The sequence below is a fragment of the Petaurus breviceps genome, unplaced genomic scaffold (genome assembly GCF_028583685.1).
Source record: "Petaurus breviceps papuanus isolate PSGF00001 unplaced genomic scaffold, PetGlider_PUasm1.0 90762, whole genome shotgun sequence".
Taxonomy (NCBI): domain Eukaryota; kingdom Metazoa; phylum Chordata; class Mammalia; order Diprotodontia; family Petauridae; genus Petaurus; species Petaurus breviceps.
The window spans coordinates 7,573,955-7,580,414 of record NW_027187339.1 but is presented as its reverse complement, the minus strand read 5'-3'; the positions used below and the strand labels follow the sequence as shown (position 1 = coordinate 7,580,414).

Sequence of the window (6,460 nt, the reverse complement as noted above, 5' to 3'; positions counted from 1 at the left end):
TCCTTCCTTCCTTCCTTCCTTCCTTCCTTCCTTCCTTCCTTCCTTTTTATCTTCCTTCCTTCCTCTCTTCCTTCCTGAGCTCCAGAGAGTTCAACTGATTATCCCCAAATCATATAAAAGTTAATGGTAAAGCTGAGTCTAGGACCCAGGTCTCCTGATCCCCAGCTCAGGATTCCTCTCTTTATACTACAATAGATGAAAAAGTCCAGAGGACGATTAGTGCCTGAGGGTTGGGATAGAAGAGAAGAAAGGGTGGTCAGGATGCATTTTTAGCACACTCTATAACTACTCAGAATAAGCCTTAGGGAGAAGTGGGGGAGGGGTGAAGGGGAGGATTCATTGGAGGGGCCTCAAGTTGCCCTGAGACCAAACTTGATTATTCTGTCTACAGTGTTCTGGCTAGAATGGGGAACAGTCTGTACTTGGGGCTAGGCAAAGCCAGATCCTTGGCCTCTATACCCTGCCCCCTCCCCCATTTTTCCTCCCTATCTCTGCAGAGGAATGAATGATTACACTCAGATGAGTTCCGTTCTTCCCAGTCCCCCCACCCCGGCCCCCACACTCCAGTGTGGGCAGTCAAGTCACACACCTGGAGAAGTCAGGCAGCCAACATGAAGTTGATCTCTCCCTTCCTTACTCACAGCTTCTTGGAAAGAAAGGAAATTGGGTGGGAACATGGAGGACTGGAGTGAATTTTCCAGCCAGGATTGAATATCAACTTCCCTTCCCTCCTGGGCTTTCCTCCCACTCACCACCCACCCACAGCCCCAGCTGGAGGAGGAAGAATGTGGGGAAGATTGGAAAGGGTCCTGAATTTTGAGCCAGAGGACAAGGATTCAAATCCTGACTCTGTCACTTACTATCTGTGTGACTTTAGGCAAGTCACAGCCTCCCTGGGCCTCAGTTTCTCCATCTGTAAAACTAGAAGATTGAACTAGATGACTGCTAAGGTGCTTTCCAACCCTCAATATGTTATCCTATGATCCTAAGATCTGGGGGGGAGATGATCTTCTCTGATGACAATGAAGAATAATTGACATTCATTAGCACTGTTAAGTTCTCAAAGCTGTTTTCCTCTGGGGTTCCCCAAGCACAGACTCTCTCCTGTTCTGGGGAACTAATGTAAGCTCACTGACCCAGAGCTAGGCTGTCCACATCTCCCTACCAGCTTATCAAGAAGGTGCTGAGAATATTACTCCCGTTTTACAAATCAGAAAACTTAGTCAGGGAGATTAAAGGGGCTTCTCCACCATCACGGAGTCACAACACCAAAGACCCTCTTACACTCAAATGCCAGTTTTCTGCCTCTGGATACAGTCCTCCTTACTACATCAAACTGCCTTCAGGGGGAGCCCCTTTAAAGAGTCTCCTAGGATGCTGTTTTTCAGTTATTTCAGTCTTTTTGGACTCTTTGTGACCCCTTGTAATGGGAATGTAAATTTGGAAGATCTTCCCTGCCCCTAGGCTAAAGTGCACCTGAAGCCTGGGGTGGGAGGCTTGTTTTTCAGTAGATACTTTTTGATTGGCCAGTGGGTCAATAAGGTTGTTACATTTTCTGAGCCAGGAGAAGGCTATATAAGCCCTGATGTGAGGCTTTGTTTTGGGGGCTCACTTTGAGAAGTGTTCTGTGATTTGATCCGTATTCTGGGAAGCCGTTGTCCAGGCCCCCCCCCCCCCCGGGCTTTGAAAAACCCAGATGCTGATTTGGTATGGATGTAATGGTTGGACAGTTTGGAAATCTGTCTACTTGATCTGTTTCTGTCTTGATAATTCTGCCTGTATACTTTGAAGTTTGGGGTGCTGACCTTTTTCCCCTGAACAAGGTAAACGATATATGTCTGACTGATTAAAGTAAGCTTGTTAACCCGTTTTGAGTTGCTTTCCTTTATCAAAGCAGATCCAAGAACCTGTGTGAGCAGGCACCCTGGGGACACTGGGGTGCTTGCCGCTACACCCCATTCGGGGTTTTCTTGGCAAAAATACTGGAGTGGTTTGCCATTTCCTTCTCCAGCTCATATTATAGATATGGAAACTGAGGAAATCAGGGTTAAGTGACTTGCCCAGCATCACACAGCTTACTAAGTGTCTGAGGCTGAATTTGAACTTGTGAAGATCAATCTACCTGACTCCAAGTCTGGTGCTCTGTGTGCTATGACGCCACCTAGCGACCTGCCTCCTAGGTTATGGATACACTCTACAATGATTTACATTCACACTGAGGGTTAAGTGACTTATTCCCAATAATTTCCTTAGAGAAGAGGGATAGATATTTACCAAGGGGTGGAGAGTTGACATATCAAAAATGTGTGTGTAACAGATATTTCAAAATTTTGTTGAAGTCCTTGCTGTGTATGTGTGTACTGACCCCCAATCCCTACAGTTCCCATCCAACAGCATTTATTAAGCACTTACATTTATTAAGCACCTAGTGGAAGGCACTGTGCTAAGCACCAGCAACAAGAAGGCAAAATTAAAAACAGTCCCTGCCCTCAAGGGGCTTACATTCTACTGGAGGAGAAATTGGATTGAGGATTTTACATATAAAATTATATTGATAATTAAGAAAATGAAATCATTTTCTCATTTTAAAGCAGGGAATTACATATAAACAGATAAGCACTTATATGTATATACATATATATGTGCATGTGTATGTACATTCTTGATGAGGGAGAGAATATTAATACTTGGGAAATCAGCCAAGGCTTTCCTTATAAAATAAACCTAAGTATTCTGTGGGGTGGAAGTAAGAAGGGATTATACTTCAGGCATGGGGGTAGCCTAGGCAAAAAGATAGAAATGAGAGAGACTATTAAATTCCAGGAACAGCAAAAGGGTGCACTTAATGGAATATAAAGAAAGTATTTGAGAGAAAGGATCTGTGATTTCATAGGTATAGAGAACTTCCAGGTGAGGGAATTCTCTCTACCAAAGCAGGATAGCACCTCCTCTGTAATACATAGCCTTAGAGACTTACCTAAGTAGTGAGGAGTTGTGACAAATGTGCCAATGCAATATTTACAGTGCCCATAATCATTACAAATATACTGACCACAACTATAAATATTCCCACATCGTGCTCGATTGCAAAATATAACAAACTCTCCATATACAAGACCAAAGCAAAACATTTATTCAGACACCAGGAAACCAAATCCCAAGACCAGGAAACCAAATCTATCATAGCAACATCATCACAATGTAGAAGAGAACCACGAACTCCTTTAGTCTTCCCACAAATCAACACAAGACCAATATTTTACTCACAAACCTGAATAACTCCTTGCCTGAGCAATCTCTCTCTCACTGTCTCTCTGGCTCTGGCTCCCAACTTCCTATGACTCTGCTTCACCCTTCAGCAAACACCTCCCACCACAGGCTCCATATGACTATATTCAGCCTATTAGGGGACAGAGTTTATTTTCAAAGCAGGGAAGGTCTTCAAATACCACTGGGCTTATTAAGGGGCAGGGAAGATCTTCAAATTCCCATTCCCTTTACACTTGCCCAGGGTCACACAACCAGTCTTCCCAACTGGGTCAGCTTTCTCTGCACTATGCCTTGCTGCCTCTGGAAAGATAAAATGGAGAAAGATTGAAGGGACTTATTAAAATGCCAGGTTGAAAACTCTATTTGATCTTGAAAGTAATAGGGAGTCACTTGCTTAGACTTGTGCTATAGGAAAATTATTCTGGCAGCTCAATGAAAGATGAACTGAAGAGAGGAGAGACTAGAAGCCAGGAGTCCAATTAAGAGGCTATTACAAAAGTCCAGGAGAGAAGTAACTGAGATGGTGGCTGTGTGAGTCAAGAGAAAGGGACAGGTGTGAGATGTGCTATGGAGATAGAATCAGTCATCCAGACTAAGCTACAAATTGGAGATAGAGAATGAGGGAGAAGGAAACACTGAGGATGAATTAGTGGAATGATACTAAACTGACAGACCTGGGTTATGGATGAACGGTGGTGCCCCGAAAGAAATGGCTAAATTTAAGGGAAGGTCAGCTTTAGGGAGAAAGGTAATGAGCTCTGTTTTGGACATACTGAGTTTGAGATACCTACAAGCTGGTAAATGTTTTGTTTTGTTGCCTTTTTTTTTTTTTTGAGGGCAGGGCAATTGGGGTTAAGTGACTTTCCCAAGGTCACACAGCTAGTAAGTGTGTCAAGTGTCTGAGGCTGGATTTGAACTCAGGTCCTCCTAACTACAGGGTTGGTGCTCTATTCACTGTACCACCTAGCCACCCCCATGGACTGATAAATGTTAACTGTACACACTTCTAAGTTTAATCTTCATTCTTCACATGTTTGTCCATTTCTTCCTTTAAGTCTAGCAATGATATCAAACTAAAACAGAAATGGATCCCTGTGGGTTAAAGAAAACTACAAACTAATGTTATCTGTATTATGTTGTATTTTTATTTATTTTGTTGGTAATTATTTTTTTTGTTTATTTTTAATTTATTTTATAATTTATTTTGTTGATAATTGGTAAATATCAATTACATTTTAATCTGTTTGCTGCCAGCAAGTGTGACATCTTTAGTCGCTGTCTACACTCTAGACAATCAGCAAAATAATAAGTGGAACTCTGACTGGAGTATCTGCCAGTTTTTAGGGTATAATACTCATAATGCAAAGTTCACAATTTCCTCTAGGGAGCCAGTTAGAGCTGGCTCCAGCACACCCCTGCCTAGGGAGGATCTGCATGGAGCTGTCCAACAAGCAGTCAGCAATATGGGAGAAAATAGCTTAGGGAGAGTGCCTAATTGAACCCAAGGAAGCTAATAAGATCACAGAGGATAAGACAGAGAGAGAGAGTCCAGGACAGCACCATGAGTTACATCCATAGCTAGGTGGGGGAATCATAGATAGAGAGCCTAGAATATGTAACCGTTAAATTTAAAATTTTAATTTGATTAATTAAATTTTAAAATTCCACCATTTTTAAAGGCTCCATCTAAAAATGTTATCCTTGTCCAGGCTCCTGGGGAAGAATGAAGTACCTCCCCATGGTCAGTCCCTTTCCAAACAGTTTTCCCCAGTCCATCAAAAAACAACCCTGTTTGGGTCTACTATAGGCTCTATTTGTAAATTTACCATGTCACTAATTTGCTGGATGACCTTGAGCTTCTGTACTCTGGCTTCATCCTCTGTAACATGGTGATAACGAGTTCTGTCCTACTCTGCTCGGCCTCTTTTAGGGTTCAAGTGAGATAAAGAACTGAGGCTTTTGAAAATGCTGTCAAACACAAGCCAGTTTAACAAGAGCTTAGGACTTGGAGCTCATAGGGACCTTGGAGTTGACCTAGTTCAATACTCTCACTTTGCAGATACAGAACTGAGGCCTGGAAAGGGGAGCTGACTTGTCCACAACCACCCTGCCATCTAGGGGTAGAGCTAAGAGCAGAACCTGGGACTTTGGGGTCCCCGTCCAGCACTACCCCACTATCCCATGCCACAGGGACAGATAGGAATTCACTTCCATGATCAAGTTTCCTCCTTTAGCATGCCTAGGGTGGACCACTGCCTGAGCTGTTCCAGAAAGCCCCACCCCTAAGGGGCCAGTTGCTGGGAAGCTAGAGAACAGAGATCTCATCATATCCCAGTCTCCCCAATTAAACACTCCTATTCCCACCCCCACCCCCCAAAGTGCATTCAGTCCTCAAGGACAAGGACCTCAGCCCTTTTGGTGTCTGGCCCTTGTCAATTCTCTAGTAGGTTGGGAAGATGTAGAGAAGACAAACTGAAGTCATCATCATCATTGACTGTGGTCCATCCTCCCATCCCTGAGCAACAGAGATCTGAGCTACACTTTATGGCTTCTCCCAAGAAACCCACAGGCCCTGGGATATCCAATTAAATCCAGTCTGCTTTGTGCAGAGTATACCTATGTAAGGCACTAGGGAGAAATGGAAAGTCTAGGGAATTCCTTTTGATTTTTTTGTTACAAGAGATAGCTCAGTAGGTAGTGTAAAAGGGAAGGATCTGTTTGGGAACAAAGGTGCCATTTAAAACAAAAGCTATCCAGAAAAGTTAGTGGGAAAATAAGACACCAAAACAAATAATTGTGAGGCACAGCATCACATGTTAAATGTCCAAAGGGAAAGTAGACAAAACATGTTGTAAGGTGTGATGGAAAGGGTCATTTCTTGACAGGAGAGGATCAGGGAAAGCTTCCTGGAAGGGAAGGCACTTATGCTGTGCTTGACAAGAGGAAAAGAAATTCACAGGCAAGGCAGAGAGGGAGGAATTTTCAGGCACAGGGAATAACCTGACTAAGGGAACAAAGGTAGATGCAGGTGCCTTGATAGAATGAAAAATGGAGGATCCCAGTTTAGAGCAGGAAAGAACATTAGAGGTTGTCAAGTGTGACAGATAAGGAAAAGAGAGACAAAGAGATGGACAGACATGGGGGGAAAGAAAGAAAGAAAGAAAGAAAGAAAGAAAGAAAGAAAGAAAGA

General features: G+C 43.1%; 1 protein-coding gene across 1 annotated transcript in view; it reads left to right on the top strand.

The window, feature by feature from the left end:
* The window catches only part of ZCCHC24 (zinc finger CCHC-type containing 24), a 168,899-nt gene that overhangs the window by 161,020 nt on the left and 1,419 nt on the right, over positions 1-6,460 (top strand). The gene's annotated exons all lie outside the window — the stretch shown is intronic.